Source organism: Corvus brachyrhynchos, unplaced genomic scaffold (genome assembly GCF_000691975.1).
Source record: "Corvus brachyrhynchos isolate BGI_N302 unplaced genomic scaffold, ASM69197v1 scaffold126, whole genome shotgun sequence".
NCBI lineage: Eukaryota > Metazoa > Chordata > Aves > Passeriformes > Corvidae > Corvus > Corvus brachyrhynchos.
Window position 1 is genome coordinate 407,090 of NW_008239283.1, and position 23,688 is coordinate 430,777.

The following is a 23,688-nucleotide window of genomic DNA, read 5'->3' on the forward strand; positions in this document are numbered from 1 at the left end:
ACACGCGCCCCCCCCCCCCCCCCCCTTTCCACTTCCCAGGCTTAACTTCACTCCCAGTTTTCTCTCCCTCCTTCACTCATGGTGCAGGGGGACAGGGAATGGGAGCTGTGGTCAGTTCTTCAGACGTTTCTGCTGCTCCTTCCTCCTTAGGGGTTGGTCTCCACACTCATCCCCTGCTCCAGCCTGGGGTTCTCTCCACAGGAGACAGCCCTCCATGAACTTCTCCAGTATAAGTCCTTCCCATGGGCTACGGTTCTGCATGAACTGTTCCAGTGTGGGTCCCTTCCACGGGGTCAATCCTTCAGGAATTGCTCCACCGTGGGTCCTAGGTGGGGTTCCAAGTCCTGCCAGCAAACCTGCTTCAAGTTCCACTTCCAGAAACTCACAGAAGCCACCCCTGCAGCCCCCCTGCTACCAAAACCTGGCCCTGCAAGCCCAAGACAGCAGGGGTCAAACGTGCCTAGGACTGGTGCCAAGTGGCCAAGCCCACCTTGATGTCACACAGCCCATGGCTGTCCCACCACGTGCCGCTGCAGAGCGTGGCTGTGGGCTGTGCCAAGGGTGCAGGTTTCCTGGCTGAGCCCAGGAGCAGCACACTCTGCCCCCCTCCTGAGCACAGCACGATCCCGGCCTCACACCAGGGCAGGCAAAGCCAGTTCTTCAATTTGTTCTTGATTTTTTCCATATTTTGTTTATGGCTTGTTCCCTTCCTTCTCCTGGGTTCAGGGAATGTCACCGTGCCTGGCTTCCACTACAAGGGATGGGTAATGGAGAAGTTTCATCACATCTCCCCAGACTGCAAGACCTATGCTCAATCTTTCAGCTGTCAACACAAAACACACCCTGCTATGATTATAACATGAAGACAAGGATCCTGTTTTATCTCAAAGAGTGCAAAGGTTTATGAAGGGTTAAAATAATCTAACCTCACTTTTTTTCCCCCCCAATTTTCTTCTTTTTTTTTCTCCACAATGGCAAATGTTATTTATATTAAGGGGAAAACCAGCACAGCCTTGCCAGATCGAGCTCACTTCTCTTTGCCAGCTAAAACACAAAGCAGAGTTACTGTGTTTTTGGTACCTGCAAAACAATCTGAACACAGTGTTCTGTCATCCTTTGAAATGGCAAATGGAAGTCATTTAAACCAGATGAGTGACTGGACGGGGAATTACTGCACCTACAGCACAGGATATACAGTATGTGCACCTATTTCAAGGGAACTAGAGTGGGTGGCCGGAAGAAAGGAACTTTTTTCCTCATTTAACCTGTAATTTGACAACATCTGCAAAGAATTATCCCTGGTACTGGCATTGTAATTGTTGTATCTAACATCAATCACCGGGTAGGGGAGGTTGCTTTAAATAGATGTTAGTGCGTTACAGTTTCAAAACATGAAAGCAAAACATAAAAAAAAAAAAAAAAAAAGAAAGGAATGAAATATGTAAATTGGTAGAGAAATTAATTACTGGAAACTTTGACACTAATTGATTGTTTAAATAAGACATGTAGCTGGCTAGGGTGGGTGACTGTTTGGGTTTGACCCCATATGCTTTGGCAAGTGTTGGAAAACAGAGGCCACTTCATTCCAATTTATAAAAATTGTAACTTCTTTTTTCAAGTCTCTATTAATGCACAGAAGAAGAAAGGGATTAGACTGACTCATATTTTACACTGAAAGGACAGCGAGTAGGAAAGCTTCCATAAAGTGTATGTCTTTAAAACAAAGTCCTTCCTCCCCAGCTCTTTCAGTGGGATTTCTGCCTTTGACTTCATCAGAAACACGATTACAGGGAACAAGCTATGCACGTTTTTGGACAGCAAAAATTGTAATTCCAAGCATGCTCCAGATTTCCACTAGCAGCTCAGCAACTACAGGAGTAAATTCATATTCACAAGTTATCAAATTTCCAGCGTGTATCCAATTTTGTATTGGGTTTTGATTCATATTTGTGGCTGGATGTGAATCAGGTCCAGTATTTGTTTCTCAGAAATGTCATGGAAAAGGAAATCATTGGGTGCACTGGTATTCACAGCCAAACACAACGCACAGTACCACTATCCAGCCTGAGAGCCAGATGAGCCATTATGACAGTCATGGGAATTGTACTTAACCTGGGAAAATGTTTTAGAGACAGAGAGAAGAAAAACCTTGCACTGTGGTGTCTCTGGTGTCTCCAATAACCATGTTATATATATATATGTACACATATATGTTCAGCCTGAAATATTACACCACATTTTTAGAAGTTAGGTAGTAAATTACATTCTTTTCCCTTTTCTTTCCACATTTTTTCGTTTTCTTTTTTTTTATTCCTGTCTTCCTTTCTTCTTTTTTTTTTTTTTTCTCCTCTCCATTTCTGTTTCTGGGCAAAGGCAGTGATAGGTCTTCCTGAATTCTCTTCCTCAAGCTTTGGCTGCTCATTTTACTCACCTGAAGCCTTGCCTGTAGGCAAACTTCCCAGCTGTGTCTCACATTTTTGTGTTTACAGGATAGGGAACCTTTTGCTCAGGAGCTGTTGCTCATAAGGAACCCATCATCTCCAACAGGATATCCCCATAAAGCCATTTACATGCATATGTGGAGTAAGGTTCTCTTACCAATTCTTACTTTAACATCTCATCACATAAAGTTTAATGTGTTTCACTTCTTTAAAGACAAAATACCATTTCTATATATAGTTGCCATTACCTATGCATTCAACAGTTTTGAATATTGGTTAATGGAGGTATAACATTGCATAGCAAAAGTATATTATTGCTTTAAAGTCAGTCCTCCCAGATTTTATTCCTTTCATCTAAAAACTCTGTAAAATCACCTCAAAAATGATCCAGCTGACGAGGTGGGAAGGGCACAGCTCTGTCACAGCAAATGGATCCCAGAGTCATCACATTGCTTAAGTGACCTGTTGAATGTGTTCTACTTAAATTGTGTTGTAAAATGCTGCCATTTGTGGTGAGAAGGAACTCATAAAATGCTCCAGGGAATGTTTACCTTAGTGTTCATATGGGGCTTAGGGTTCTGCTGTTCAGCTTGTATGAAATCTTTAACTTTCCCTTAAAAATAAGCCTTAGGGTCCTGTATCCCTTAAACCTGTTCCAACCCCAAAGGTGGCTCAGTCCTTGGGCTGGCTGACCAAGGGGCTCAGAGGTGATGGTCAAGTGAAGTCCATGTCATGCAGGTGGCATCCTCCTTGGCTGTGGTGTTGTCCAGGAATGTCCCCTTGAGAGCCCCACGGCACTGACAAAACCCTGAATCTGTTTTGGGAGTTGTTGGTTGTTTATTATGCAGGGGTTGAGAAACTGCTTCGCACAGAGCAAAATCAAAAGGCAGATCTGGTTCTAGCTGAGAGATGCGTAGAAGTGAGTGGCCTTGCACAAATGGTGCCTGGGAGCCCTCACTCCCCTGAACAGGATTTACCTGAAAAGTGAAAATAAAGCTTGAAGTACCTTTCTGAGGAGAACACTCCCCTGGCTGCTTGTGGGCTGTTTTGTGTAGCTCCAGGCTTTGGCAGTATAAACTACTTTTCTAGTTTAAGTTAAGTAAACATCTTTACCTGAAACTTTTCTTCTTATTTAATTTGCTGCTGAGGAGAAAGACAGCAAGCCCCTCTATGTACAATTGCACGTGTGCACGGTGGGAAGGGTTGCAATATGCTGTTCAGCAGCGGGTTTGCCTATTTATCTGGAATTTTGTAGTGGCTCGTTAGCAAAGTTTGACTCTGTTGATGTGTGACCAGTGTCAGTATTTATGTCATGTTTGTGCAGAGAAGGGACCAGCCTAGCTGTGTCTCTGGTAGTGCAAGATGTGCTTTGGTGCTGGCTGCTTGAAACCTCTCGGGGGTTGGTCAGGAGTGGGAATGGGGTGGGAGCACATTAGAAGGGTGAAGGCAAGGACCAGGATGGAGTTTGGACCACCTGACCTTCAGTATCGTTGCAAAACACATGTACCCAGAGACCCCTGGGCATCCAGGTGTGGACGGTAACATAGAATATGTTTTAAAAGGCTTATTTACGTTCAAATCCTCATTATCTGCACTGGAGATTTTTATGCCCTGTAGTTCTCAAAGTATCTGGAAACTCCACCACCGCCTGACACAGGAAAATGAAAGCCATGAAGGAACAGGCAGTTTAGTGCTGAGATTCCAGGACACAGCTCATCCCCAGGGCTCATCCTAAACCTCTGACCAGGCAGAAACACCGTCCTTGCCACCACATGGCCACTCCGTCCTCGGGGAATTTCCTTCCCTGGGAGTGACAATGTTGGCACCTTTCTCATGTAGAGCACAGCTAGAGACTGGAGCTAGGTGGTTCTTAAGGTCCTTTCCAACCCAAACCATTCCAGGATTCTGTGACTCTCTGATTCTATAAACTTTTGAAGAACATGCTTCCATGTATAGCCTGATTGTAGTGCCAATAAGTCATTTATTTTCTATAGTATCATCATAATTCATAAAAATTCTCTCCTTCCTGAGGGAACATTTTATCATCTGATAAGGGGCAACAGCAAGCCAGAAATATAAGGCCTTCACTAAATGATAAATACAGGATGACATAAGCTATAAAACATAAAAGAGTGAGCATATGTAATACATGCCAAGGATGGCTGAGGATCAATTTAAACTAAACGTTTTCTGTTAACATGAGAATTTTTGTAAACTGGAGAAAATGAGAGGCAAGAAAAGAAGGATTTATGGAGAAATGTGTGGGAGGCATGTGGTGTTAAAACAGCTACGGCTGGGGCATGTTTGTTCTACTGTCTCAGGAGTAGTTTGTCCCATCCTCACTCTTCCTGGCAAGCTTCCTGATGCCTTTTGTTGGACACATTTGAAAGCTGAGGTTGGATGTGCCCATGTTTCCTTGTTTGGGTGAACTCAGAAATGGAAAGCATTATTCAGTGAATTAAGCATCCACCTGACACAACCTCCCCGATTAAATCTGTCGACTCACATCCCTTTCTGGGGCTCGCGTCAATGCTTTGCTGGAGTTATTTTCCATCTCCCTTTCCCGTGGGATGCTCACCTTCTGGGGCTGGTGTGGTGGCCCCGCCGTTACTCACAGGCTGGGCAGTATCTGTCTGAGCCCGCGAGGAGCCTCGTGCTGCTCATCCTGGGGAGGTAGAACCTGCCCGTTTGTCGCTCAGGATTTTCCAGGGAGTTCGTCACCACGCTTTGAGGCTTGCAGTCCACTCCCACCTCCAAATAAAATCCATTTTCTGATCCATGACCTCATTCTGCATATAACATTTCAGCCCAGCTGCGCCATTGGGTCCCGCGTTTGCAAAACTGTGATTTCCCTGCCAGCTCAGCGCCTTGCTCCGTTTTGGTTTATTTTTTTATTTTTTGTTTTAATTCGGCCCCATCACTTCTTTGGCTGCCTACATGGACACAGTGAGGCAGATCACAAAGGCACAGCCCTGGAGCCAGGAGAAGCAATCACACGACCTCCACGAGGCCAATTCTCCACAGCTTCCCAGCGGGGAGCACAGATCACTAATCATTGCAAACTCTATTTATGAGTTTGGAGAGCTTTCCAACTCTGAAAATCTTGCTGAGTTTATTTCAGGTATGTGCTTTTCCAGGCCCATAAACATTGAGTTTCTAATCTGCCGCATCAGAGAAGAAAGTGAAAATAGCTGTAAACAGAGAGCAGGGCTTGAACCCCCCCCATCTCCCCTTTTAAGTGAGGGCATGGGCACATGTAGAGCGAGCAGTTCTTAGATATATAGCCCACCTAGGTAAAGCACTTTCAAATGTACTCCATTTATTTATTCTAGGCCCTTTTTTTGGCCCAAAATCATCAAAAATTGCTGTCTCTAGTTTCATTGTGCCCTTTTGAAATTGTCCAGATTTTGTGCTAAGAGTCTAAAGCCACAGCAAAGGAGCAGGCCAAGAGGAAAAGCTTTTGAAGAGTTCCCACAGCTGTGAAAACACGGGCCTCAGGCTGTGTGTAGAGTTACTTCAAACAGCTGCTTCAGGTGACTAAACACCTTGAGTCTCATTCATCAAGTGTTGTTTATACTGGCTGACAGACCAGACTTGGAGAATTAAGTCTGAGAAAAAAAGATGTACTACATACCAAGTATGGGAAAGGAACCCAGTTCCCCAAATAAGAAAAGGGGGGGGCAAGGAGGGGGAGGGAAGAGTCCCTTTAAAATAAAACAGATGAGGGTTAATTTTACTTCATGTTAATAGGCCTTTTGATGCCCTTTGCATGTTTAAAATCAGAGGTGAAGGAGTATTGATGGTTTGCCACTTCGTAATCATGCAAATAAAAGCAATTTGAGTGATCCCTGTGCCTTGACAAGAAGCTCAGCTAACCTGGTGTAAAATCTCAGTGGTTAATTATGAGCCTTGAATAACCTATTAAAATAAGACCTTTTTTTCTCAACTATCCTCAACAGAGAATATCAGGAAGAAAAAATGCCCAGTGCCGCCACCCCCCTGCTCCCATTTAGCATCAGATTGTGCAGATTCCACCCGTAGTTTTGGTACAGGACTTATCACTCAGCTTGAGATAATATTCTTTCATCTCATATCCATATGAGAAGGTGACATGATAAGATATTTGCAATCATGTAACTGCTTTACATGGATCAAAAGAGGAATGAAAGAAAATGACATGAGTCAGTGTCAAGTGAAGTGCTACTAGTTAAGTAAGCTTTAAATATTGAAGGAGATTTTTAATATTTCCTTTTAATCTTGAAATCTGTCACTTGGTGATTTTTTATAACATTGGAGTTGTTACTAACAACATTTTCCATGGTTTCATTCAATCCAAATGCGAAAACCCACCCCATCTCAGTCATGGCAAATGTTGTAATTTCTACTGGCAATTTCTCATCCACAACCCGGGCAGATTGCAAAGAAAAGGAGATGTTTTTCAGGCGCTGGGATACTGTTGGGATCCTGATGTTTGAACACTGGCAGTAGAACATAGGCCAACAGTGAGATTTCAGTGTTTTTCTCGTTGCTTTTCCTTAACAAGCAGTCAGACTGCAAGGGCGAATATGCTTTCAGAGACAAAAATAGCGTTCAAAGGAAGAATTTAGAATCATAGAAAATTGTTTTGAAAGAAGGTTGTTTCGGAGGCTGTTTCCCTGACAAACTTGGTAAATAGTTTGGCAGATCCTGAAGCTGTTGGATTTGCATATGCATATAGAGGGGCTGAAGAAAAATACCAGGTGGTTTTCTTCTTAGAGCTTCGGAATAACACCAAGTTGATGGCAGTAGATTTACATCTTATTCTTTGGGAAAAAAAAAAAAAAAAAATAGCAAAGCCCAAACCAGTTTCTCTGAAAAGTAGGATTGATGAGTAGCAGGTTTAAAATTGTACGTGAGGAATATTGATGAACCGGTTTCTCCCTTTATTTAGGGTGAGTTGTGTCCTTCACTGAGAAGGAGCTCCCCATTGATTTTTGTCTAGGCTGAGAGAGGCAATCCTAATTGGATTAAACTCCCCCCTAAGTAATCCAGTGTATATCCAAAATAAGAAGATCAAATGACTGAAATAATATCTTATTCTTTTCACTTCTGAAACAGTGATATCACTGGAAAGGATTAAAACTTAAGTTGTTTATGTCCCTAGCTGACATGATTTGGGACTCCTTCCCATGTCATCTATAACACAGTAATATTGGCTGATATCTACATTAGGCAAAATTTAGGGATACTACACTTGGGAATTGAAAAACCCTGGAAAAACTGCGAAGTGGTTTCAACAGCAGAGGCGTTAGGGGATGCTGCAGTGGTGATTTGGGAAGGGCATGGATTGGGAAAAGTGTATTTGAAACCAGGCAGCTGGGAATGCTCAAGGTTTGGTGGGAGACCTCGATAATGAAGGAGTTAAGCCCCAGTGCTAACCAAGCTGAGGGGAGTTCAGTGTCTCAGTGTCCCCTCCCTGTCCCAGCTCTCTATCGTGGTGGCACTTTGTGCCTCGCACGAGGGGCTCCATGCTGACCAAGGGTGTTTAGGCACAACTGCAGCTTAAATCACCGAGGTTAATGTATAACTGTGGCCATATACAAAATATATCAGCTGAATATTGGTTCTCTTTGCAAGGCTCCAGGGGGAAATAAAATAGATTTGTAATGTTTGTTTTCAATAAATTATTTTTTTGAGTCCAAACAAAATATTGTTTTATTCTGTTTTGCTCATAATTTTGGACCGTGCAGCTACTTCTAGCTTGGAATGGGTGAATTTCGGCGGATTTGGCAGCTGAGCTGATGTTAAAACACGATGGGCTCACAACTTTTAATCAAAGCAGGGTCCATTTGGGGCACAGGGCCCTGCGTGTGGCCATGCCATCCCCGACCTCCTCGCTTCTCCGGGGCGTTGGTGAATCTCATAAAACCCCTCCGTGTGCTGGAGAACCTGGGATTCCAAGGCTTGGGAAGGAGGGATTGCAGGCTGCTGCATCACCCAGGTGTCACTGTTTTACGAGGTGAGTGCCTCTCTCCCTCGCTGCCATCAGCGCCGCGCGCTCTGCCAGGCTTCGAGTGCCGCCACCCCGGCTCTTCATCCGGACGGGGCTGCCAGGAGCCACTTACATTCCTGTCCCTTGCTGGGACTTGAACACTCTCCAGGTCCCTTGATTTCTTACCCCTCCTCCTACTTCCAGGCTGATTTTTTTTTTTTTTTTTGGATAATGCAAAGTTTGTTTGTTTCCTTACTTCAAACCAAAATTTCCCTGAAAAAGAAGCTCCTTCCAGGCTCACAGATATTTTGCTTCATTTTACTGTTACTGTTGTGCCTTTTCTATGAACCCAAACCACGGTATCTACCTAAAAAAAAAAAAAAAAAAAAAGAGAGAATAATCTGCCCACTGGAGTGAAATTAAAAGAATCTGATGAACGTGAGGATTACTATTAGTTACAACCTTGTAAATGTGGTATTTTATAGAGTGTGGCTCCCCATTTTGCAAGGGAGCTGAGAAATAATCAGATTTCTCCTCTTCGGACAGATCAGAGGACAATTAAAAGGTAATGATAATCTGAGAGATGGTAAATAGTTACTCTGGGGGTATAAACAATCCCTTCTCATTTATTAACATCACAAGAGTCCTGGTGTCAGTTTAGAGCAGCTCAGATCACCTTCAGTAAGATGTTTGCCATGTTTCCTTAGCCTGAGCTTGGTCTACTGGTTAAACAAAGAGAACACAGTAATAAATTATCTAGAATGTACCTGTGCTCACGAGAGGCCACTTTAAGCTTGCACAGCTTGTTATTTTTTGCACGTAATTTTTCATTTATTTTGTACTTTAAAAGTTTGTTTTGGCTGGGATTGAAATTTAATTTGTTCTTCAAAGAAACATAACAATGGAAATACAAAGAGGAAGCTTTTGTTCTCTCCCTAGGAGTTCTGAAAGGTAATAATTATGAAATGATAAGATTCTAAATGAAAATGTCACTTGCAAAAGGTTGAGGTTGGAAACAGCACAGACCTATGTAAAGCGAGAAAAGTCACATTTGATTCATGAACATAAATACAACGAGAATGATTTAATTTTAAATCATCTGATGATTTATTGTATAAATATTTTATAATTTTGAAAGGAAATTCTTCAAAGCGCAGATGTCTGCGAGAACACAATGCAGCTTTGCAGAAACAGCACTCCTGTATTATTAATAATAATAGTAATAGTAGAAAGATTAATAAAATATCATAAACATAGACTAGAGGAACAGTTATTTGTATAAATTCCAACAACTGCTATTCAGCAGCACCCTGAATCAGATGTAGGAGTAAAGTTTTACATTGTCTCCGTGCTCTGTGTTGTTACAGTGATCAGCATATCAATGGCTCTGTTCCTGCCCTACTCAACCAAGGTTTAAAACAAATATATTCCTTCAAATTTAGCTTTATGCACTGCATTTCCTTATCTATTTAACCCCTTCCACTTTCTGCTACCTGCCTGTCTTTCCTCCTGTTTATGTGTGAACGTGGATGTTTCTGTAAAGGGCGAGTCGTTGATTTTTGGGAAATATTTGTTTGCACACACATTACCCATCTCCTTCTGTACATCTCAATCAGGCAAACTTATGGTTTGCTAGAGCAAAATATATTTGGTGGAGTTTTCTCCTGATTTATATATGTTGGGTTCTCCTTCTAAACTCAGGAATATATTTTACAATGAAAACATTGGTTCAGCATTGGAGTTTGTGTCTGAAAATTGTTGCTGCCTAAAAGAGCGACCTGATAATGCTCATGGTGAATTTCTCCTGCTTGCAGTGATGCGGAGCTCCCACACAGGTGTTAAATATTTTCACATGGAAAAGTTTCCAAAGAGGGGATGCTGGTGGGGGCTGTGAAGTCAGATACAAAGGAGGAAAGGACATGGTGGTCTGCATTTCCTTGCTGACAAAAACAGCTCGGCACTGATTGCTATCTGCATCTCATTTCAATTTTCCCGTTGAAAGAGATCAGACAATATTATCAGCTTCTTCTTGGTTGTTTTACTTCCTCTCAAGACTGGATATAACTGGTGACCCAGCTCTCTTCCCAGTGTTCCAGTCCTTTCTTTTGGCTGATGCATTTATTTTGCCACTTGATGTCCTGCTACCAGTGAGGCTGGAGGAACCCTCCTGCTTCCTGAGCTGAGGTTATGTGAGATTTGACTTGCCCTAAAAGTTACTTTCCTCAGTACCCAAAAGTTAGGCGATGATTTGGAGTGCACAAATACAGGTTTTGTTTCTGGCCTGGTTGGATAAACTTGTGTAGAATAACCTACCTGGAGATAGGTCCCAGTGGGGGATTAATTCATTAAATCTGAACCTATTTCTTGTGCATAAAGATGCTTTTAAAAATTAAGTGTTGGCAAAGAATTGCTAGCAAAACTGTGGTGCAGCTAAGGACAGGGAGGGATATCTGTGTGCAAGGTTCATAAGTCATTTTTTCCCAGCATTTGTCCAGCTCTATCTTGGTAGAGGGTGCAAGTATGGAAAAGTTTCTCTGCAATCCTTCTTTAATGGAAGCAGTTTTTATTCTGTTCTTTTTTCTTCCTTGTACTGAAGGAAGACAACAAACGTTGTATGACTGTTTTAGTTGGAAAAGGGAATTTTATCAAAACTGTCTGTATTCTCTGCGTGGTGGGTGATGATTAAATTCTAATTTCAAGTGTGGCATATGGTATAATTCTTACTTGAAATGAACAAATCACTTGCGATTACCTGAACCGGTTCTGGCTCCAGGATTTTCAGGCAATTTTGCCAAAACAAACAAAAAGGCAATACAAGTATACATTTCAATAATCAAATAAAAATTGTTCTAACAGCACTTATACTCACTGTGTTCACTTTTAAAATGCTATTTAAAAAGAAGTATCATGTGATTCTATGATTATTAAAAAAAATTAATATTGTTTGAAAAGGAATTTGCAGGAAGATGTTCTCAGAAACTATTTTAAGAGCTTATGCTAATTAGAAGGATAATTTTGTAGAAGTTGTACTGGATACCAACATTTCAAATCTTCACTTACAAAATTACAAGTTTGCAAAGTACTGAAATATTTTGTTCTGTCACTGTGTGATAGCAAATCCAGTAGACCTTCTATGAACTGCCTATAAATGGCTGGAGGGTGGGTGGAGAAATTGGGGCGTGTAGTTAATATTCACATTTCATTTTGCCTTCTCTTTCAACTTTTGAAAAACATTTTTCTCATGGTTATAATGGGCTCTCTGTCTTAACTCTCATAAAATGGCCAATTTCTTGTGGAATACAGGTAAAAATGTAGCCAATATTTAAACCTCCTGTTTCTAACACATACGTTAGCAAGACTTTTGTTGATTAAAATGGTGGAATTTATGGGGCAGTACTCTTATTCCAAGTTTGAATTTAAAAATTCAAGAGAAAAGCTACAGAATTTGTATAATTATTCTTAGCTGTATTGCATGTACTTTAGATCATTATTAATCTTGGTTAGCAGCAGGTTAATGATCATTAAATTCCTCAAAACAGATTTTGAGGAATACTTACACATCTTTCCAAAGCTATTTCTTTCTGATATGAAGGTTAATGGTAGAGGATTATAAATATAATTTTCTCTTGCAATTTGAGTTGTAGAACCTAAAAAAAAAATACCTGCAAGAATTTCTGACATTCAGTCACCCAGGACAATAATCATGATCATATGAAGGAAGACCTTAGAGAGGACCAAAGTTCTTACCTGAATTTTTAGCCTATTTTATAAAAGAGAATAAAAGTGTAGAAACCTTCTGTAGGTCAGTAAAAGAATTTCTTATTGACTCCACTGAAGTTTATGGAAGGGGAGGTTTTTATGTGACTGTAGGAAATATTGCTGTAAGCAAAACAATGACCTCGCATTCAGACACGGTCATGTTAAATCCCAAGTATTTGGCACGTTTAAATATTTCAATGGGCCTGTTTTTACATGTGAAGAGTAAATAAATATGGGGCAAAAATAAACCTTACTTAAGAAAAAGCTGCTAAAGCAGACATAAAGGTATTGCATTTTTGTGTTGGTCTTAAAACAAGCCCAAGGCATTCTCCCACATTTTTTTTTCCCAACATTATCTCCACCTGTAATAATAAAACATGTCTTCTGATTACTGTGCTTTCTATTATCTCATGTCTGTATCTAATTTATTTGTTACCCAGCCTTACTTTTCCTGTGTTAAAGGGTTCTTTCTCTTTGGGTAATGCAGTCCCAGGTTGTCATAGGTGGACATGCTCCTAACCACCCTGCTGAAAAGAAATGTTTAAGATGTAAAATATTTCAGAGCAGGATGTGTCCCAAACTAGAAAGTGAGACTACATTTAACTGATGCTGTTTTAAATTCTTATAAACAGTAAGAAGAAGCTGCTACTTTCGAAACATGAAAACCCAAACCCCAAGGAATAAAAAGAGTTTTAATGCCTTTCAAAATATAATGCCCTCACAGTGATTTATAAAATATTCATATATTTAGAATGCAAGTGTGGTCATTTAAGTTTTAATATGTGTGTTCTCAAAGTCATTGGGACTGCTTATGCTCCAACAGTTAAACCAATATACAGATTTTTTTGAAAAATCAGAATATTTGATCATACATTTAAGACTGTTGATTAAATTAGGAGAAACTTTCCACAATCCATTTGCCAGGTGTGAAAAATGGAAAAATCCACCTTTATTTGTGCTTAATGACTTTCTTACACGTGTGTATTCATTGTATAGATTAAAAGTACACTTTCATACCTAGTTTCAGTATGGGGTTTTTTGACACAAATCTCACTGCAGGTCTTGTTTTAAGACCTTTGTGGTGTTACAGCCAGATGAAATACTCATCCCTTGAAGTCCATGTCAACAGGAGCCTTTCCATTGTTTTCCATGGATATTGAAAGAGGCCCTTATTATTCTTCTAAGGCATAGTGTGCTCTGCTGTGATCCCAAACCCATGTGATTATCAGGACAGAGGAGATAGTGTGTGCGAGTGAGTGATTTATGCTCTGCTTGTTTCTGTTGTCCACAGAACATGACTTTGGTACAAGATGAACTCTGATTTCAGGAAATTACCCACATTGTCAGCAAATTTGCTTGTCCTTCTTTAACATTATGAGCAGCCCATTTTTCATGTTTTAGAAATATTTTAATGCTGGACTTTGATATATTATTACCACATGGTCATATCACAATAAACTTTCCACTGCACACAGACGGACTTGAGGATTCCTAAAAAAATAGTATCAAAGGAGCAATGCCCTTGGGTCCCTGCAGAGATCCAAAGGAAAAGCTCTCCCTAGAGCTGGCTCAGTTTTACTTTTCCCATAGATAATCACAGTGCACAGGAGTCAGAGGTTCCAGTCTCAAATTTACCCTGAGAATAAGGAATTTTGGGAAAAGTGGCATACAGGATGGGTGGGAGAAAGTTTGAAACGAAAAAGTGCCGGTCTGCATAAAACTGGTAAAACAAAAATACCATCAAAAGGTCAAAATTATTGATGTGACTTTATCTAATAACAACAAATATTGATATCAAGGGGAATTTTGGGTATGGAAAGCTATGTAAGTCCCTAATTTCTGCATGAAATACACTGTGCTATGTTTTGTGGGATGTTTTATTGCCTGGTGGGAAATTTACCTTTCCTAAAAGTCTTGTTTTAGCAGACAGAAGTAGAGGAAGAACTCATTAAGATTCCCCAAGAGTGGATGAGTTAGTCCCAAGCCAAGCCTGAAGGCCAGGTGTGTAATTTGGGAAACACGATTTGTTTCTGGATAGGATTTTTTCCTCTCAAACTCCCTATAAATAAAAGAACAGAGATTTTTTGAGCTGATTTGTATCCACACTGAGGGCAGAGTCGTGTTAGGAGCTGAGATAGCTGAGAAAAGGGCTTTGTTTTCCATTATTAGCTACAGGAAAGGCCAGAATGTCCATTTGAACTTTCTTCTCTATCCCATCAAAGTATCAGCCTGAGGATCTGAAAGCAAACAAATAAAATAAAAAAAAAGGCTGTTATTTTTTATCAAGCTTGAAATTTCTCTCTTTGAAGCTGGTCAAGTGGTGGAAGAGGGGCCCAGTGGGAATCTTAGGAAAATTATCTTTAGAGGTGTTCCAAACCCAGCTGAGGAGGCCTTGGGCAATATTCTCTAGCTCTAAGATTGGCCCTTTATGGAGTGGGTGTTGGACCACCTGGCTCTAGATGCGCCTCCCAAGGTAAATTATCCTGTGATTCCCTGACAAAATGAACCAGGCCAAACCCAGACACGTGTAGGTGAAGTTTGCCTTGGTCTTCGTAGCATTTATTGACTTCAAGTATTTATTTCAGAAGGAAAGTAGGCCACAAATTGATTTTCTCTTGCAACTTGATTTTTTCTATCTATGAGACACAAATACTCCTCGTAGCTTCTCTTTTTGGTAAGAGGTGGGTTTAACAATTTAAAATTGAATTGGTAGAAGTATTTCAGTGTTAAATATTATATAGTTACAAAGTAACATATTAAAGCGTCAAATCATTTTGTTTTCTGCTCGGGCTCTTTAGAAACACTCTGAAATACTGAAGAGCAGCAGAGAACCAGTGAGTCAAAAGAAATGAATGCAATATGTTGAAATAAGGAAAATATCACTGGAATCAAAGAGGATCCCAGTGTCTACCACAGCCTGCAGTCTGGAATTCTGCAAATTCCAGCACTGGCAATGCCTCCCCGCAGCATCCAGCTCTTCCCATTTGGAATTTTGCATTTAATTCAATAGAAGACATTTTTTTGGAGCTCTGCATCTTTTTCTTCAAACCGGTTTCAAACGTCATCAGATTCGCTGCCCTGGGTTCAGCATCCAGGCAGGCAGAAGGAATCTCTTTTCTAATTTTGTGAAAGATGGAGTCTTAATCCCTTGACTTTGAGTGATGAGGTTAAAGAAGTAGCTCAGATTTTTTTTGATGAAGGGAAGGATAAAGGGACCTTTCTTGTTACATTCCTCTAATTCTTTATAAAAGTGTGAGCTTCCACTTCCACATTTAAGATTGCTCCTGGAAACTAATTTCGGGGTTTATACTTACATGAAAAACCTGTACCTAGAATTACTTTTACCACTTACTTTCCCTGTAACTTCCCATGGCTTGTTTTTCCATTCAGGAAAACTCAGGGATCGTTTTGGCAACTATTATTGCCTCATAACAATAAAACCTCATCCTCCACATCTTACATCTCGTGTGTAACAGGGAGAAACTGAAATGAGCTAATTGCATTAATAATTTTAATCCTGATTGAATACATTCCTGTTTCTTTGCTGGTAGGAAACAAGTTTGCTTTATAATGACCAAACAGTCTCACCTTTCCCTGTGTACCTTCATTACAAGACAGAGTATTGGTTTGGAAACCTGCGACAGGTAAGTCTGTATGGAATTCCAGGGTGAATGGCATTGCTTCCAGATAAATCTATATGGAATTCCAGGGTGAATGGCATTACTGCCATAGAGCTACAGCCTAGGTGAGGTCACCACACAGTAACTGAACAGAAAAATAGAGATTTATAGTCACCCAACCAGAACCGAAGTTCTTCTGACTTACTGGTGTCATTTCCATTTGCAAACGGACATTGCATCAAAGTAATAGCTCATAAAATCATGGAATGGTTTGGGTTGGGACTTTTAAGACCACCCCATTCCACCCCTCTGCCATGTGCAGAGACATCTTCCGCTGTTCCAGGGTGCTCCAAGCCCCATCCAACCTGGCCTTGGACACTTCCAGGGATCCAGGGGCAGCCACAGCTTCTCTGGGCACCCTGTGCCAGGGCCTGCCCACCCTCACAGGGAAGGATTTCTCCCTAGATCTAATCTAGTCCTGCCTTGCATCAGTGTGAAGCCTTTCTCCCTTGTCCTGTCATTCCATGCCCTTGTCCAAAGTCCCTCTCTGGCTCTTTTGGAGCCTCTTTAGGTACTATTTCTTGTGGTGTTCTGGATATTTTTTCTCCACCTTGTAAATTGAATTTCTTTTGATTTCTTTGCTCCTCTGGTTCTGTTTCTTGTTAACAAAACTGAAGTAAAATAAGCCTTCCCGCAGCTGGAAAAAACTGTGTTGAGTTTGGTTGTGAAACAAGGGAAGGTTCAAGAGTTTTGAGCCTGTTGTTTTATTTGAATCAATCAAAGTCCAGAAGTCCAATAGGTGCAATGTTTACCTGGCATAAATGGGATCATTATTGTCCTGTCTTCTCCCTGGGAGCCATCCTGCTGCTTTCTGCAAGTAAGGGTGACTTAGGCAGAGGTTTAAGGCCCTCTTCTTAATAATTCCCCTGTTGAACCTTTATTGCAGGTTTGGTAGTCCACCTTTACTTGCATTTAGCTGCATTTGCCATCTACCCACTACTTAAAAGATCTAAATCTGCCTGTGGATTCGGAGTTGTTGATCCTGCTGGATGGATTAACCAGCTAAAAGAGTGGTTTTGGCTGTGCAGGTTCACGTGTTGGATCCATTTTCCCCACGTCAGGAACACCACCCATTGACAGCAGGCCTCATCAACAAGTGCAGTCAGGAAACGGCCAGGAATGTCAAATATTTATCCCTTTTAAAAAATTTAATATGTTCTCCTGGGGCCTGATTACAGAATTTTTTAATGCTTACAAATTTCTCCGGTGCAACAGTACTAGTTTGTTTCCAAGGAAACAAATGTACTTATACTGCACTGCACACATTCTTAATCATTAAATTCTATAATCTCCCTGCCTCGTTCTTTCTTTTCCTCTCTCTCTCCCTCTCTCTTTGAATGGGTAACTTCTAAAATTTGCTTGCTTTTTTTTTTTTTTTTTTAAGTGGAGTCCCCAGATACTCTTTAACTGCAGGTAAATTTTCAAATATGTTCTCAACAAAGCATTGTTTCAAATTACTGAAAAAAAAACCCCAAACCCCTTAATTGTTGAGAGCTTTTATGAAATCATCTTAATCAAGATAAATACATATTCTTTATTCTTCTGCTATTTAATGTGCAGATTTATTTTTCTGAAGCAGATCTTTAGTGTGGTTTGATGTGAAATGTCTGGGTATGAGTGATATTTAAAAATCAATCTTCCGTGTATATTTTTTTAATTCAGGCTCTGCAGACTATGTGTGTTTATGCAACACTGTTTCTGTAAGGGAAAAAAGTACGTGAGCCTGTATGGTACTTTACAGATACACAATTTACATATAAGATAGCAGCTTTGATTTTTTCATTCAAAATATACTAAATATTAACTGAGGACTAATAGGAGCTCACTGGAGGGACGACACATTTTTAAAGTGACATCTTAGCATTCAAACCATTCATATTCTTCAATGTGAATGTAATTTTTATCTAAATGATTTCAGAGGAAAATTGATTCATTTGACTATAGTGCTCCTAAGACCAGTGGGAAGCTCATCATCTTAATATTGAATCTGTAAATCCTTTCCACTAGGGATGATTAACAGCTTTGTCAAGTGTTTATTTTACTTTAAGAAGAATATGTAATTTCCTGGCATAACTGAGACAGATTTCACTCTATTTCTTCCTTTGCATGTCACATTCATGCTGTAGGTTAGCATGATCGAGCCTACCTCTATTAGGCTTCTATTTTGAGCAGTAAAAGGATAGCCTAATAAGTTTTCATAGTTTAATGAGCAGACATCGGTTTGCCCTATGATTCATTTATACTTGATAAATAAAAACCCCTCAGCAGTCCTGATAAGAAGTAATAACGGGGAATTACTTCCAGATGGCACTTCTGCTGTACTGCACGTGTGGTCTGAGCTGCCCATGGGATACAAACCCCCTATTACAGCACTTCCCTGGATTGGGAAGTGGTGGCAGGACAAGGATGGGCAGTGGGGTTATGTGGAAGGGTTTAAATGTGCAAGGACATGTCTGTGCTGAGCTTTGCATGTGAAATCCTGGGGTGGGAGTAAAACAAAGGGAATGGGAAAGACAACGTCCTCGATGCCTTAGTTGGACTGTCTGATCACCTACAGATTCCTCATCACTTACTGTGTCAGGCAATAAAAGGTTACTGAAACATGAACATCCCCTCCCAAAAACAGAAATAAATAAATATATTCACACTCATATTTTCTTATGTATAATTATTTAAGACACCAAACCCCAGCATCTTCACCAAGTCTGTCAGAATTCAAGAAGCGCTCGGACAATGCTCTCAGGCATATGCTGGAATTCTTGGGGTGTCCTGTGCAGGGTCAAAGAGTTGGACTTGATGATCCTTGTGGATCCCTTCCAACTCAGCATATTCTGTGATTCTATGATCTTTTTGGGGGGATTTCATTTGTGACTTTTCCCTTCTTTAACTACTCATATGAAATATATGAGGTTTGGCCACAACCTCAGTGCTGAAGAAGATACTCTATAACAAAAGGAGTGAGGAAATGGTGTATCATGAGATTCCTATAAAGCTTTTCCAATTTGAATTATTCTTACTTGTGGCAGGAAGGGGAAGATTCTGTCCTTGTGCTGCTGGTTGTCCAGCTAAATCTCAGCTTTTTGGGGGGTTGTCGTGAGAAGTGTAAGTGAAAAGTTCAGCCAGTAATGAGCTCTGTATGGTTTGGACCTTCTTGTGCAGACCGGCCAAGTAACAGATTTTAGGGGGAAAAAAAAAGAAAGTTTGCTAAAAGCCTTAGTTTCTCTTCCAATATGAGATTAATTACAGCCAAAGTGATCAGGGAATGCTCCTGCTTTAAGAATAAATGTTGTGAGCGTGATTGCCTTCGAAACAGGAGTGACACAAATCTATTCTGCCTCTGAAATGGTATCATCAAGTATTGTTTTGTTTGGGTGTTTCTGCAGAAAGTGCTCTGTGCTCTTTTCTCTCCAATTTCCTGCTCAAAGTCTAAAATAGAAATTGCAGATTAGAAAATCCTTTGAGAATGGGGTTCAGCAAGTGAAACTGCTTGAAGGTAAGTTTCATACTAGTTTGACTGAATTTAATGAGCCATTGTTAGGAGCCAAGCAAGCAAGTATTCTAGTGAGGCAGGAGGTATACACAAGCTGTCTTTTCAAGAAACCATTGTAAATCTGGTAACAAAGAGAGCCTGACTTTCTCCTTGAATTACCATGTTGACAAAAAGTCTCCTGCATGCACTGATAGCAAATGAGATACATTCTGCTGGTAAAGAAAATTAGACCTTAAATTTAACTCTCTAAAGCCTAACGTCTAGGGCAAGGGAAAAGCCAGAGTCATGCTGAAAAGCAAGCTGTTGCTTCAGCGCAGAGCGAAACACAGGCTGTGTGTAACTCCTTGTTCTGAGACAGAACATTTTGTGCAACTTTGCTCTATGATTAACAAATGTATTTTAACAGAGACTAAAAAGCATGGGGAGAGTGGGGAAAAAAAGTAAACCAGCATAGCAAGCTGTGTCTTTAACCAGTAGGGATTAAACAATTCACTTTGTTACCTGGGAGGCATCAAGGTGAAGGTCTCTGGTTCTGAGGGGCTGTGCTCACTCAGTGCTTGCTAACCTTGGGCTGGCTGCTTGTAACGTGTGTCTTTGCTGTAGCCTGAAAAGGGTTTTTTAATATTTAAAGTTATTAGTTTATAGTATCCATGTAATTTCTTCAGCCAAAGGGCTTTAATTTCTTTGATGTGCATCTCTGTTCCAGCTGGTACTCCTACCACTCCTGCTGTCTCTTAGCCCTAAGTAAGGTTTCTCTCTTTGTTAAAGCTGGTGCCACTGATTTATCTTCAGCTCTGAGAAGGGCTTTTATCCATTTTAAAAGTGATGCTGCTGAGACAGCTTTCCCTTGCCCTGAGAAGATTTTTTAATTCGTATTTGGTGTTCGGTTGGTGTTTTTATTTTTTTTCTCTTTTTTCTCTCCTTTAGAAAGTATTTTTACATAGAGGTGTATTTCTCTCAGGTTCCCTCTGGGGTCCTTCTATGCTGTGTTTCTTCACAGAAAAATCTTTTTGGGGGAAAAAAGCAAATTTCCCCCTCTTTTTGGGAGCATTGCTGTCCCCACCCCGCTGGGGGCTACACACAATGTTGCCCTAAAGAGGATCTTGGTTGTAGTGTGGAAGACAAGAAGTTTTCCTCATTCAGGGTCCTTTATCAGGGAAAACCAGTCTGGACCTTTCCCCCTTAAAACGTTCAAACTGTTTTTTCTCCCTACATGTGCTGGAGTCAATAATTGTGAATCAGGCTCGTAATTTGTTATTTAAAGTAAATACATTGAGTTTATACACTTGTGGCTTCCTGGACTGGCCTTCCTAGGTTGTTTTCCTATTTTATTGGTTATCATCTATTCTGTATCCTGCAGTGTAGCTTTTTTTTTCTTTTAATATATTTTAAATGAAAATGATTTGAATTATCTTTATACAGATAACTAAAGGCAGCTTTTGAAGTCATCTGGTCTTCCTTGGTTACTTGGGTTGGAGCACATCAGAAACATTTATTTTATGTATTTTTTTGTCTACCTTTAATGCAGACAAATCTTAAAATGTTTTATATTCATCTTAATACAAAAGAACATCTATCAAATACCTGAAAACTAATAAAATGCCATAGATTTAGATTAAAAAGATCTTAAAAGATTGCAGATCGCTCTTAAAAACAGAAACAGACTCTGAATATGGAAGTGCTGGCCAGGAGACTTCAGAGACTGTACACTAAAGAGAAGAGTATTTTTTTCACAGGATCCTGAGATACCTTCAGCAACTGACAATATCCTGTGGAAAAAAAAAGTTTATTTACTGTTAAAAGTAGCAAGTCACTCCATCAAAGACAAAATTAACTTGTAACTTGGTACAACCAAAGGCCCTGCTGCCATCTACGTGCTGAGAAAGAGTTTCAGCCTTTTAGCAGTTTTCCCTTTTGGAGTCAGTCAGAATTATGAACGATCTGGGATATCTTACACTGCCTGCAGACGAGACAAAACGCTGTTATGCAGGCCAGCAAATAAAGCTTTACACTAATCAAATGCTCTGCTGAATAAAATATGAGCGTGTTATTTTGCATAATAAATAGCAAGCCAAAATATAAATTGAACAGTAGTACTAATAAATAAATAAATTAAGATCATCTAAAGCTGGTTTTCAGGAGCAAAAAACTTCAAAGTTCATCCATGATGGATGTGTGTGTGTGCACGTGTGTGCATTAGTGTGTAGGAGCAGAGGTGAAATCGTGGCATGTATTGGTTTCTTCTCTACCTTTTTTTGTCTCATTCTTTATTTGGAGCATTAATCCAGAAAGAACAAGTAAAGAAACCCTTCTTCCCACAGAAGGGGAGTTGGAACTGGATGGTTTTTGAGTTCCTTTCCAACACACGATCTGTATTTCTTCTCTTGCTTTGCAAAGCCAAAACCTTGCAGTCAGTTTCTACTTTCTGGAAACAAAACAGATCCTCTTTGCACTGACAAAACCAGTTAAAATATTTCATTTTTGGTGGCTGGGAGTCTCTGTCTGCAGGCAGGTGAACCAAGGTGCTGCCTGGGAGCCTGTGCTCCTTGGGCACATCTCTGCCCTTTGGGGAAGCTTTCTCCCCATCAGGAAAGACAAGAAAAGGGGAAATATTTTAGTTTTCATATGTGTTGATTTTCAGTGAAATAAGAGGCTTTCAAGGAAAAACAAACCTATTGCCATAGAATAGTTCTGATATGAATAGGAACCAAAAAAACCCAGACAACACATTTTTAACCAGTTCTGCCATAGTTTTCACATTACATCTCCTTTATTCCCTGCCTAAACTCAGACTACATGAAGATGTTCAAGCAGCCCAGTGTCAGATTGGACTTAAAATTTAGACCAAAGGCCTGTGGGGCAGGGGGGATTTGTGGTACCCCTGCCATAAATCATGACAGCAATCGAAACAAACAGGATGGTTTTTTTAGATTTTTTGGGAAGTCATGTGTCACCTGTCACCACTGGTGACACTAAAACCAAACCAGTAACAAAAATCTGAAGAGGTCGGCAAATTTTCATGTCCCTCATTTCCTCTTCTCCTTTTTTCTTTCTTGGTTTCCAATCACGGGAGAGCATCTGATTTTTTTTTTTTTTTTTTAGGAACAAGTATCAGGAAACTGCTCTGCCTCTGCTCTTTGCTTTGAGCTTTTACTCTGAGGTTACAACGAAGTGGCAGGACTGGAGCCAGGCAGGGGTGTTTCCAGTGGGATGCCAGGGTTGGGAGGGTCCTCGTGCCAGCCTGGAGCTCTCAGTGGGGCAGCATCTGAGTCTGCGGGGATGGAGGGAGCAAAACAAGAAAGGAGGGATCTTGCCTCAGGATGGTACTACACTCAGCCCATTCCCAAGTTTCTTCTCAAAAATTAAACCTACTGACACTAACAAGAAAGGAAAATCTGTAGTGGGAGGATTATCTTCTATTTCTTTCCTTTTTTTCTTTCCCACAAAACCAGACAATTCCCAAGACCATTTGCTGTTATTTCTCAATGTATCTCAGTTTGGGACAACTCTTTTTTTCCTAAACCTGCATCTAATGCTTTCAATTACAGCTTTAAATTTTCCCTTCTGATGCCCATAATCGCCACCCTCCCCTCTTCTTCAGGATCCTCATTCCTTCCACATCTCTTATTAAAAAAAGAAAACCGCCTCAGATTTCTTACTTTTTTCTCTCGTTTCCTCCTAGTGCCACAAGTTTAATCTTGAGAACTGCTCTCCCAGTTTATCTCATTAATGCCCATCTGCTGCTCAGGGGAACACCCTTGCCCATCCTGCTGTCGGTGGTGTGGATATCTACAGAGAATTTCACATCCCAATCCCCCCGGGGGTGTGACTTGCTGCTTGGAATCCCTAATGCCCTCAGCATCTCATTTTCCATATATATATTTTTTTTTTTCAACTTAGCCACACTGGATGCAGAGCAGCCCAGCGACTCTTTTGCTGTTTAATAGTGGATTTTTTTGAGAAGTCATTCTGAGAACCCAAACTTCAGACTCGAACACCTCACGTGATATTTAGGTGTTTAAATCTTTCCTGAACCTGCTCCTTTATCTCTAAATTAAGATGAACATTTCCCAAAGTGGCAAATATGGCAAAACTAATGAAAATTAATAAGCCATTCTCATAACAACTTTCTTCTGAAACTGAGGTTCATTTTTCCATAAATTGTTAATCCTAAATGACTACAGTTATAAACAAATATTACTTATTTGCATGCTATTTGTTAATAGAAAACAAGGTCCCTATTTATCCTGGAATTTATTCTTGATTGATAACTCAAGTGTGTCTTTTTCATCTCTCTGACCTCTAGATACACTAAAAAAGAATAGCAAATAAATACTTTTAAATTAA

The 23,688-nt window shown here is 40.3% G+C and overlaps 2 long non-coding RNA genes across 2 annotated transcripts in view; one reads left to right on the forward strand and one right to left on the reverse strand.

The window, feature by feature from the left end:
- Positions 1-23,688, forward strand: part of LOC108448163 — a 242,647-nt gene that overhangs the window by 129,309 nt on the left and 89,650 nt on the right. The gene's annotated exons all lie outside the window — the stretch shown is intronic.
- Positions 12,950-23,688, reverse strand: part of LOC108448165 — a 14,440-nt gene continuing 3,701 nt past the window's right edge. Inside the window, exons 2-3 of the long non-coding RNA XR_001863961.1 lie at positions 19,843-19,945; positions 12,950-14,408 (exon numbers count right to left, since the gene is read on the reverse strand). This is a non-coding gene — a long non-coding RNA (uncharacterized LOC108448165). The remainder of the gene's footprint in view (positions 14,409-19,842; positions 19,946-23,688) is intronic.